General features: G+C 44.0%; 1 protein-coding gene and 1 pseudogene across 7 annotated transcripts in view; both read left to right on the forward strand.

Moving 5' to 3' along the window:
* Window positions 1–11,804, forward strand: part of GALNTL6 (polypeptide N-acetylgalactosaminyltransferase like 6) — a gene marked incomplete at its 3' end in the record, with an annotated part of 1,719,480 nt that overhangs the window by 1,658,468 nt on the left and 49,208 nt on the right. The gene's annotated exons all lie outside the window — the stretch shown is intronic.
* Window positions 62–11,111, forward strand: LOC309633370 (cytochrome c oxidase subunit 5B, mitochondrial pseudogene; annotated as a pseudogene). The gene has a single exon. The product of its transcript is annotated as a cytochrome c oxidase subunit 5B, mitochondrial pseudogene (transcript).

Below are 11,804 nucleotides of genomic sequence, written 5' to 3' on the forward strand. Positions count from 1 at the left end.
TGGGAGTGGGGCTGCTGAAACCCTCAGCTCCCTTGCCCCGTGGCCAGGGTCAGCTGAAATAATCTCCGATAAATACATGTCCTCGGTAGGAACTGCTGGGGAAGGGCATTCAGCTCACGCCTGGAACCCCTGGCCACTGTTGACTCCCCAAATTGATTTTTTTTAAATGCACCTGGAAACTATTTATTTGAGATTAGTGAAATTGCCCTAAGAGCTTGCAGAGAATGAAAATATCTGTCGTGCTCCTGTGTACATAAATGTGACCTGAGGTCCACGATAAAATCCCTCCCTGTCCGCCGCGTGCACAGCCTGGTTGCTATGGGCGTGCGCAAGGACGAGGTGCCCCGAGGGGGCTTGGCGGCTTTCCTAACCAGGTGTGCGATGCAGAATCAAGAAGATATGCTTTTCCACAATACCCAGAACTGTGGCACGTGTGGGACCTCATGGGTTCCTTAAGTAAGCACCAACCTTTCCACCTCTGAGCGCTTCTTTTAAATTTTACTTCATGATCTAAAATGGAAAGAGCTGAAAGGCCCCAGCTGCCCAATTTAAAGCATCTATATTTTGGCATATAAAGGACTTTTGTGCTGGGTTCAGTTCTGTTCAATCTCGTTACTGTGGCCTTTTCCTCTTAGGAGAGGGTGTGCTAGAGCAAGCACTCAAATTGGATGAGGCGAATTTAGCCTGCAATTTAATCTGCTCGTAGCAGGGGGCTTGGGTGGGGGGGCGGGTAGGAGGGACGCTAGCGCCATCCCCACGCTCAGGAGCGGACTGTCTCGGGTCGTGCAGGAGCCTTCCCATCGTCGTCCTTGACTTTGTGGTGTGGGGAGAACAGGTGCTTGGCCGGTTAGTGTCTGTGGCTTGGCAGAGCTCTGAACACAGGTGGCCCCCGGGCGTGGCAGGGGAGGCCCGCGCGCTGGGGCAGCGTCGTTGCGTGGTCTGTCCTGGCTCTGTGCAGGAAACGCGCTCCGCAGGTTACACGCGCGCCGCTTGTTTGGCTGAAGGGCCCGTGGAGAGGTGGTTCTCTGCTTGACCTGGGATACCTCGGGCATGAAGGACGGAGCCAAGGCTAGCACCACAGGCTTCATCTCCTAATATTTTTTTGTATGCGCACGTGGTCCTGATCCTGGATGCTTCAGTCAGTGAGTAATTTGGTCTCTGATCCTTTGCATCTTAAAGATTTCATTAAAGCGTCCCCAGAATATTAGTAATATTACTCTGCTGGTATTCGTCTTCGTTGTCTAGCAGGGGCTTAATTTACAGCAGCAGAAATTTAAAGTAGACCCCAGAGAGAACTTTCGTAGTCTAAGGTGTTGTAAGACATAAGAATTTGTTACCCAATAAGCAGGTGAGTTTCTTCCTCGAGTTTTTGGGTTAAGGTTATGCCTGCCGTCTTTCCCTGATCATCTAAAAACAGTCCTGCCTTAGTGACTTAGGAAGCTCTCCAAGCGCCCGCGGCCTCGCCCCACGGCAGAGTCAAGCGAGCCGGGCGGGAGGACGCGGAGGGGAAAGAAGCCCTCCCCGCCAAGTCCCTTCTGCCTCCGGAGCCGGCTCCCGGAAGCGCTGGTGTTGGTAGCTGGCCTGATGGCCTCAAGGTTGCTCCGCGGAGCTGGAGCGCTGGCCGCGCAGGCCCTGAGCGCCCGCGGTCCCAGGGGAGTCTCCGTGGTGCGCCCTATGGCGTCTGGAGGTGGTGTTCCTACTGATGCCGAGCAGGCGACTGGGCTGGAGAGGGAGGTCGTGCCGCCTGCACGCAAGGGTCTGGACCCGTACCATACGCTCGCCCCGAAGGCAGCCTCAGGCACCAAGGAAGACCCTAATTTAGTCCGCTTCATCACCAGGAAGCGCATGGTGGGCTGCATCTGTGAAGGAGACAGCAGTGCTTGCACAAAGGCGAGGCCCAGCGAGGCCCTAGCTGTGGAACCCGTTGCAAGCTGGTGCCCTACCAGCTGGCCCACAGAGCCCCTGCACTAGCTCCCCCAAAACGGGATGTAAAGTTTCTTCTTTGCAGTAAAGACTAGCCATTACATTGGCTCCTCCTCCCTTTAAAAAAAAGAAAAAACTCTCCAAGACCTCCCAGTATTACTGTGGGATTCCGGACTAGGTTAAAATCTCATCAGTCTTTTCCCTATGTGGAAACGTAATTTTTTATTCCAACCTGGCTACTACCTAAACTGCGATTGGTCGCATTTTCCCTCATTGCATGACTAAACCATAACCTGCATTTATAAAGCATCTTGGGGGGAAAAAAAAGCATCTTGCATGGAAACAGATTCAAAATTCCCCTGCGGTTCTAGAAAAGACATAACTTTCCAGGAATAATAAGAACCATCTTATGGCCAGTGGGTGATGCCAGTTTTTAATCTATTACTCTTGACTACCTCACAGCTTTACGTGGTTTGCCTGGGCCCTAGAGACATTTCAGTTCGTCATCCTTGGTTTAAACAATCAGACATTGAGAAGATCAGATTTTCTTCTAATATAATGGCAAATTTCTTTCCCCAAAGCTTCAGAACAGCAAGCAAAGTAAGGTCTCCTTTAGGTTTAGGGAAAGAAGAAAATGGCAAAGTAGTTCAAGGGCCAGTTACATTTGCTCAGTGAAGGGGTGGTACACGGCAAGGATGAAGACGAGACATGGGAGGAAGGCAGAAGGAAGGGGAATCAGCAAGTGACAGGGTTTGGGCTGGTAAAGTGTATTGAAAAATATCTATTTCCCAAGCAGGGGAGATCCCTGAGAGTAAAAGTGATGCCTGGACATTTAATGCAGGAGGCAAATGAACTATTTGAAATGCAGCTTAATCTACATGAAATGATGAACAGGAAAGACCATTTTCTAACTATATATTGCGTAATAACCTACTTCTTAATAGTGGATAAAAATTGCTAAATGTGCAGAATATACCTGTGGACCATTTTATCTCTAAAAAAATTCAAAGTTTTCACTCGTGTATTCCTTGGCCCTCTAAAAAGAGCTTTTGTTTATTAATTTTTTTTTTAGAATAATTTTAAACATACAGAAAAGTTGTAAAGAAGGCACAGAAAGCTGACATACACCTTTCACCCATTTCTTCTAATGTTAACATCTTACGTTTGCCACTATATGTTTAACCATAGCACATTTAAACTAAGTAATAAGTATTGGTACAATACTATTAACTCGGCTACAGACTTCAGTCAGATTTCACCAGTTTTGTTTGTTTGTTTGTTTGTTTAACTAATGTCCCTTTTCTGCTGCAGGATCCAATCTAGTGTGTAAAAGGGCTGTTTCGTTTCCTATAAACTTTAAATTAATGGCTCGAATGCGCCAAGCTCCTACATAAATGTAATAGGTCACTTGCTGTTTTGGTAAGAGAGTGAAAAGGGAAAGGCAGACTGTGTGGTTTCTTAAAAGCAGGGGTAGGAAGGAACCACAAACCTCCAGCAATGAAAACACAAAACTCCTTTATGGGAGCGCTGTGCCAGGAAGCAGGGTAACGTGCTGTTTCATGCACTTGTACTTGGAACAGTTTCCCACCTGCTCCTCTGCGCCAGCCTGATTCTGGGTAAACAATGAAGTGCTTAGGCAATCTTGGGCTCTGGTCGTTGGAACCCAGCTTGGAAAGGATGTGTCACAGACCGTACACAGCCTATAAGCTGCTACTCGTTTCCCTGACAGATTCCGCTGGTTGTCGTGTGTGTCTCCTAACTCATTCCTCTGCTTCCCACGCCCCCCGCCCCTTAGCTTATTCTCCACTTGAAACGGGAGATCAGGCCACTGCCTCACTCAGAACCGTTCAACAGCTACCAGCTCTCTCGGGGTCAAAGTCAAAGTCCTCACCTGCACCCTGAACGACCTCCTGGCCCCTGTCGCGCCTCCTCCGACCTCATCTCTTACTGTCAGCCCTCGGCTTCCTTGTTCCAGGGACACTGGCCTCAGCGCTGCTCCCCATCAGGCCAGGCACAAGCCCACCTCAGGGCCTTTTCACTTGCTCTTCCTCCTGCTGAGATCCCAAGGCTCTTCCCTCACGCCCTTCAGGCCCTTCCTCCAAAAGCCCTGTCTTCTCGGAAAGCCCTCCCCGGCTGTCCCCTCTGTCGCGTGCAGCAATGCACGCGGGGCTGCCCATCCTCATCCACCCCCAGCGCCCCTCCCCTGCTCTCTCCTTCTCATCAGCACGCCTCGCTACAGAACAAGCTGTGTCATCTACGTATTTATCGTGTTTCTCACCCACCTAGAAAGCCAGTTCCAGGACATAGGGGTTCTGTGGATTTGTTGAGTTACTACTGCCCTTCAGCAGCTAGAAACAGGGTTTGGCATACAGTGGGTGCTCAATAAATGCTTATTGAGTGAATGATGAAGGAATGGAGGATCCTGGCTCCGTCACCCCCTCTGCATTCACGGCTCTGCCCAGAGGCCCCCATGGGCAGGCCAAGCTCGGGCTCCCCTTCACCGCACGGGGAAGGGTCTCCACACCACTCCCTGGCCGGCCATACGGAGGCTGCCTCTCTGGAAAGGCTGGCCGGGAAGACAGGGTGAGTAATGCATCTCAGGTGAGTGCTTCCGAGGGACTGCCAGGTCCACATTCCATGTAGTCCAACAAGATATGACATATTCTCTCCTGACATCCTAAGGAGAAGGAGAACCTCCAAAAGTGAAAATCCTCCGTGCCAGCAATTTCCAATCTCTCCATGCCACCTTCGTACTTCAAAGGCAAGAAGAGATTAAAGTCACCTCTGATGGAGGCGTCATTCCGTCCTCTGGTCTCCAGGGTAGTGGGTGGAGTGGGGAGGTGAGGGGCCCCGAGAGAATAAAGGGGATTTTGAGCCATGTACTAAGTCAAGCATCCCTTGGTGCTATTCAAGTAGAAGCAATGCACTTTCCGCAGTGCTGTGTTGGAGAAGAAACCCGGGTAAGAACAGGTTGAAAGCAGAAAACTGTTCTTAAACCAGGCACAGAGGGAGTGTGTCTTTTTGTGTCAAGATGCTAAATGAACGCAACAGAATTTCCGATTATTTTTTGCCTTCTTACTCCTTCCCCTCCTTAGAATTCATGAATTCGTGATAGCCATTTATAGTACTCCTTTATAGTCCAAAAAGTAGAGTTCTGCAGAATCCCGCATCTTCATGTGTAAGAGGGAATAAAAGATGTAAAATAGACAGGCGTGTCTTTCCTGACCAAGGTGTCTGCTTGCCGTCCTCAATGTGCCAATCTTGACACATCCGTTTGTCATCTTGCCATTGTGCAAAACTTTTGAAAAATCTTCATTTTAAAAATTCATTTCAATGCCGAACTCCTTCTGCTGCTATTTAAACCCCTCGCTCAAGAGTCATGTCACCCTGAATTGCGGCATCTTCACAAAGACAGGCCCCCGGAATCATCCCAGCTCACCTCCTCAGCTTCAGCTGCTCTTGACTTCTTTTCACTGGCTCTCTTCCTTCTGATGTTCTCACGGCGCACGAGGCCTTTCAGATTTCTCCGTATGGGCTTCCAGGAGAGGAAGTTTGATACTAGGAGGCGCGTTATCTGAAAGGCCATCTGACGGTGTGATGCCGTCTCTTTCAAACAAATTCTACGCCAGGGCGGCTACTGGGTAACACAGAGGGAAAAGCCAGGCTCCGGCTCCTTTTCTTGGGAGAGCAATGGCCCCCTTTCCCGTCTCCCCCCAACAGCCTCGACTGGCAACTGGGGAACCCACAGAGGACGTGTCTTGCTGCTCCCCTGGCAAGCACGCTGGGACCGTCGCTGCCCTTCGGCCGCTCTCTGTCTAAACCAGACCTGTAAACTGAGCAGCCGTTCAGAGATGATCTGTCATTCTCTGAGGGCACGAGACTTGATCTGTCATTTACTTTCTCAGGCAGAGACAATGCTGGCACACTGTGCTAATTCATCTCTCTGGAGCTCTACAAGCAGGTTGAGAAAAAGGTAAGACTACATAAAGAATTGCATTATCCTTTGAGCTTCCACTATGTGTTTTCTGAGTTCTCAACAGCTGAGACAGCTGAAGACAAACTTAGTGTTGTCTTCAACACTAAACGTGATTTTAATTTCATATCCCCAGCTGAGCAAACTGGGCATCTTAATGGCTCAAAAGCAGCAATTTGACCCATGTCCTAATAGAATCAGAGGTGTTTCAGAACTAAAAGATTTTTCTGCATATATACATATATATATATGCCAAAAACTTTCTATCTTCTCTTTCTATTTTGTTCTTCCTTACAATGTGTATGTATTCATACTGACATATGTTTATATACATAAATACATACCTTTGGGGTTTCACATGACAGGAGTAAAGGAAATTTTAAGTGTATGTTAGCCTAATCGTGAATTCATTCTAGTGTTTAATTTTTAATAACTGGTACGTTTCTAATTTCAGCAATGATACAGAATTAATAGAATTTGAGGATCACTCAGCTATTAAAGTAGGATTTCCAATGCACAGCCTCAGAGAGTCAGCATAGGTGGAAAAATTCAATATAATTTTTCCAGCCATGGACATAAGAATACCCCCACCCCACCCATTCTTTTACAAAGAGCCCAGCTGGCTTCTGGGAGAGCTCGGAGTGGTCCCTTCAGGGGCAACTGCCCTCAACTTCAAAGTCTAGTGACCATCCACAGGTTGGTGGAGGACAAGAAAAAACACAGCAAAAAAATGGGCAAGATTCTTGGGGTCCTGGAATAACAGTGAGAAGATACTGGGAGTCATGCTAAGAGATGCAGACAGATGCCAGGATGCATCATTGGGCTTGGAACTGGTTTCATCGTTTGCAGGCAGACAGTAGTTAAGAACAAGAGCAAATATTCTTCCAAGTGTCCTCACTACGCATTGAGCTGTCTGTCAACAGTAGGTCTTGGCTGGCCCTGTTCCAAACTCTGGGACACACAGTTACTGCACCGCTTAGATGTAAGTTGTCCCTTCCATTCACAGCTTAAAGGTCATCAGTCAGTCTTAGATTTTGTGAGCGACCTGAAACATAACTGTCTCTTACTTGGACTGAGAGATGGGAAAAATCAGTGGTCCTGGCCTCCCCTGAAGCCACCATTCTTTCTCCACATTTTGTTTTCTCTCCAACTATCTCTTTATGTTTTGGACCCACTTGATTAGATTTCTTATTAATTTTAAGAAATACAGGAATTTCCTTTGACCACCTTTAGATTTCCAAAACACTGTTTCTGTCCCATCAACAACAAACAAGCTCTTAGGCCTTTCCCTTTCACAGCCACATGCAGGGCCTTTTCTCTTGAGCTTCTATGGCCAATGTGAAGTCTGTTAGTTGCTCAGTTTCTGAAAAAGGTGGCCCATCCGTTAGGCCCATTACAAAGAGAAATTAACATGACACGATAATCTCAGGAGGAGCTTAACTTTCTAGACCATCCCTAAAACAGGAAGGACAAGTCACTTTTTCTTAGTCTTGTTCTAGACCCAAATCATGCAGAACCAGTTACACACATCGACCCTCTTTGCCCACACTTTTTTGCCAGAATTGCATACCAGTTGGCAGCAAATAATTTTGTTCCAGATCCTAACATTCAAATACTGCCATTCTGCTGGAAAAAATGAAAAACCATATGGTGTGATGCCGGAAATAAAAAGCTAAATTTTCTACAATATTCTTGTTTTAAAATATACTGGGATTTCCAATGCTAAAAACATGGCCACAGCATGGTTTTGTTCAATCATAAAAGCCAGACAAAACATATAGGATAGCAAAAGAAAAAACACACACAACATGGATAACATCTTACATAAAACTGGTGACAAGGAACCCCCAGGAATCCCAGAGTAGGGTTAGTGTTACCTATACACCAGGCAGCAGCAGGTCTTGCGTGGGATCACTGGGGATGAGGGGTTGGTAGCAAAGAAAAAGAAGAGTGTGTACAGTGCTATGAGCTGCAACTCAGGAATCAACAAATATTCACCCCCAAAAGGAGCCGATCCTTTACAGAACAGGAACTAAAGCAATTAAATCTGCAAATGACCAGTGAAATTCAAAGACTCCCTCACAGGCTCCAAGTTGAGGACAAGTGCAAAGAAACCATAGGAAACCAGTAAGGGGCCTGGGAATTCAAACAATGCCAAAGCAGCCTCCGCCCACAGGATCTCAGAAATGCTCTGACACACACCCTTTTGGAAAGACAGAGACTCATTCTTTCCACTTCCCTTCCACCAATCTTGCTAAAAAAAAAAAAAAACCTGCTGATCACTGGATCTGAAACAAAACACTGCGGGTCCCAGGGAGACAAAACTTCTAACACCAGAGAAGGAGGTATCTGAGCTGGACCCCAGGATGTGGTGGACAAGCACGTGGAAAGGCAGCCTCACTGCTCTGGAAGGAAAGACCTTCAGCCTCCAGACAACACAGAGTTAGAGGCAGGAAGCTCTTGTGAATCAGGCTCACCCCTGAGAGACAGAGAAGTCATCATGTATATAAAGAGGCCATATTTTTTTTAATCTGTCACAGTAACAATGCAGAAGAAAGCCCTACAGAGGAACTTTCCAAGAGAACCATTTAATTTATATGTGGAAAATAAAACCAGATTACAATAAAACCCCATACGGAGATACAGCAAGGATAAAGATTTAAATGAACCAAATAAAGTTCCAAGAGATGGATGAAAACATCCCACAAATGTGGCCACAAAGAGGATGAAAACAGCAACATATGATTTTTAAATGAGCTAAAAGAAGCTTAAAAACAATCAAAGCTTGAAAGAACCAAACAAGTCAGAATTAGAACAGCTCAGAAACGAGATGGCTAAACCAAGGTTCTACTGTATAACACAGGGAACTATATTCAATAGCTTGTAATAACCTATAATGGAAAAGAATCTGAAAAAGAATATATATATACCCACACACACATATGTGTATGGGTATATATATATATATGTATGTGTATGTAAAACTGATTCACTTTGCTGTACACCAGAAACTAACACATTATAAATCAACTATAATCCAAAAAAATTTTTTTAATTAAAAAAAAAAGAAGACACTTGGAATGATGTGAAACGTGATGATATGAAAAGAGAGCTGAAAACTCAAGAATGAAAAGAGAAGAAAAGGAAAGAAAAAAAAAAAATCTCAGAAACAAAGACTGAATTAGAAGAAACAAAGAAGCATATAGAGACCCAGGGAGGCCCAGGAAGAACAACCAAGGCTGGAAGGGAGGAGAGTGAAATTAATAAAGCGGAAATAAAGAAGAGATAGAAGATTCTACCAAAGATTTGGAACAACAGAGATTTACTGAAGATTTAACATCAATTCCCAAAGAAGAATGTTCCCCCGCAAAATGAAAGACAACAAAGACATAAAACTATATTTAAGAAAATCTTCACAAAATAAAAGATTTGAACCTACATATTAAAGGGGCTATAGCTGAGAAATTCAACTGAGAACCATCAACACAAACATTTCTAGTAAAACAGTTGTAGTTTTTAAATGAAGGAAAACAATTTTGTGCATTCAACCAAAAAAAAAACCTAAGCCAAACTTTGAAGCACAAACATTTTGTACCAGAAAACAATGGACGACATTGTAAAGATGCTTCAGAAAATAAAATATGAGCCAAAGATTTTATATCCAACCAAACTGTGCTTCAAGTATAAAGCCCACTGAAAAATAGTTATAAACATTCAAGAACTCAGGGATTAATTTTCCCAAGAGTCTTTCTGAGGAATCTACTAGAGAATGAGCCTCAGAAAACCAAGAGATGTTTAGATTAGCTTGGCCTATGGTCTGGTAGAGACTGGCTGAAAGGATAAAAGAATATGCAAGAAAACTGTAAGACACTGATGAAAGAAATTAAAGACAATATAAACAGATGGAGAGATATACCATGTTCTTGGATTGGAAGAATCAACATTGTGAAAATGACTATACTACCCAAAGCAATCTACAGATTCAATGCAATCCTTATCAAACTAACAATGGCATTTTTCACAGAACTAGAACAAAAAAATTTCACAATTTGTATGGAAACACAAAAGACCCCGAATAGCCAAAGCAATCTTGAGAAAGAAAGATGGAGCTGGAGGAATCAGGCTCCCTGACTTCAGACTATACTACAAAGCTACAGTAATCAAGAGAGTATGATGCTGGCACAAAAACAGATATATAGATCAATGGAACAGGATAGAAAGCCCAGAGATAAGGTGACCATATATGCGTGGGTTTATCTTTGATAAAGGAGGCAAGAATATAAATAGAGAAAAGACAGCCTCTTCAATAAGTGGTGCTGGGAAAACTGGACAGCTACATGTAAAAGAATGAAATTAGAATACTTCCTAACACCATACTCAAAGATAAACTCAAAATGGATTAAAGACCTAAATGTAAGGCCGGACACTATAAAACTCTTAGAGAAAAACATAGGCAGAACACTCTATGACATAAATCACAGCAAGATCCTTTGTGACCCACCTCCTAGAGAAATGGAAATAAAAACAAAAATAAACAAATGGGACCTAATGAAACTTAAAAGCTTTTGCACAGAAAAGGAAACCATAAACAAGACAACCCTCAGAATGGGAGAAAATATTTGCAAACAAAGCAACTGACAAAGGATTAATCTGCAAAATATACAAGCAGCTCATGCAGCTCCATATCAAAAAAACAAACAACCCAGTCCAAAAATGGGTAGAAGATCTAAATAGACATTTCTCTAAAGAAGATATACAGATTGCCAACAAACATATGAAAGGATGCTCAACATCACTAATCATCAGAGAAATGCAAATCAAAACTACAATGAGGTATCACCTCACACTGGTCAGAATGGCCATCATCAAAAATCTACAAACAATAAATGCTGGAGAGGGTGTGGACAAAAGGGAACCCTCTTGCACTGTTGGTGGGAATGTAAATTGATACAGCCACTATGGAGAACAGTATGGAGGTTCCTTAAAAAACTAAAAATAGAACTACCATACGACCCAGCAATCCCACTACTGGGCATATACCCTGAGAAAACCATAATTCAAAAAGAGTCATCTACCACAATGTTCATTGCAGCTCTATTTACAATAGCCAGGGCATGGAAGCAACCTAGGTGTCCATCAACAGATGAATGGAGAAAGATATGGCACATATATAAAATGGAATATTACTCAGCCGTAAAAAGAAACGAAACTGAATTATTTGTAGTGAGGTGGATGGACCTAGAGTCTGTCATACAGAGTGAAGTAAGTCAGAAAGAGAAAAACAAATACCGTATGCTAACACATATATATGGAATCTAAAAAAAAAAAGGCTCTGATGAACCTAGGGGCAGGACAGGAATAAAGATGCAGATGTAGAGAATGGACTTGAGGACAAGGGGAGGAGGAAGGGTAAGCTGGGACGAAGTGAGACAGTAGCACTGACATATATACACTACCAAATATACTAGCTATATATACTAGATAGCTAGTGGGAAGCAACCGCATAGCACAGGGAGATCAGCTCTGTGCTTTGTGACCACCTAGAGGGGTGGGATAGGGAGGGTGGGAGGGAGGGAGATGCAAGAGGGAAGAGATATGGGAACATATGTATATGTATAACTGATTCACTTTGTTATAAAGCAGAAACTAACACACCATTGTAAAGCAATTATACTCCAATAAAGATGTTAAAAAAAAAAAAAGAATAAGTTCTGCTAATAAGAACTTAATAAGTTAATGCCCACGGGCATTAACTAGGATTAAAAGAATGTGTTTAGACACTGGAGGAGAAGGAAGAAAAGGGAAAAGATTATAACTAATCAGTACTGCTCAGAAAAGAGTAGAATTAGACATTACCTTAAAAAAAAGGAAACTTCAGATATTATACACAATATTAAAGGTAACCAGT

This window comes from Balaenoptera borealis (assembly GCF_965194805.1).
Source record: "Balaenoptera borealis genome assembly, chromosome: 8".
Taxonomy (NCBI): Eukaryota; Metazoa; Chordata; class Mammalia; order Artiodactyla; family Balaenopteridae; genus Balaenoptera; species Balaenoptera borealis.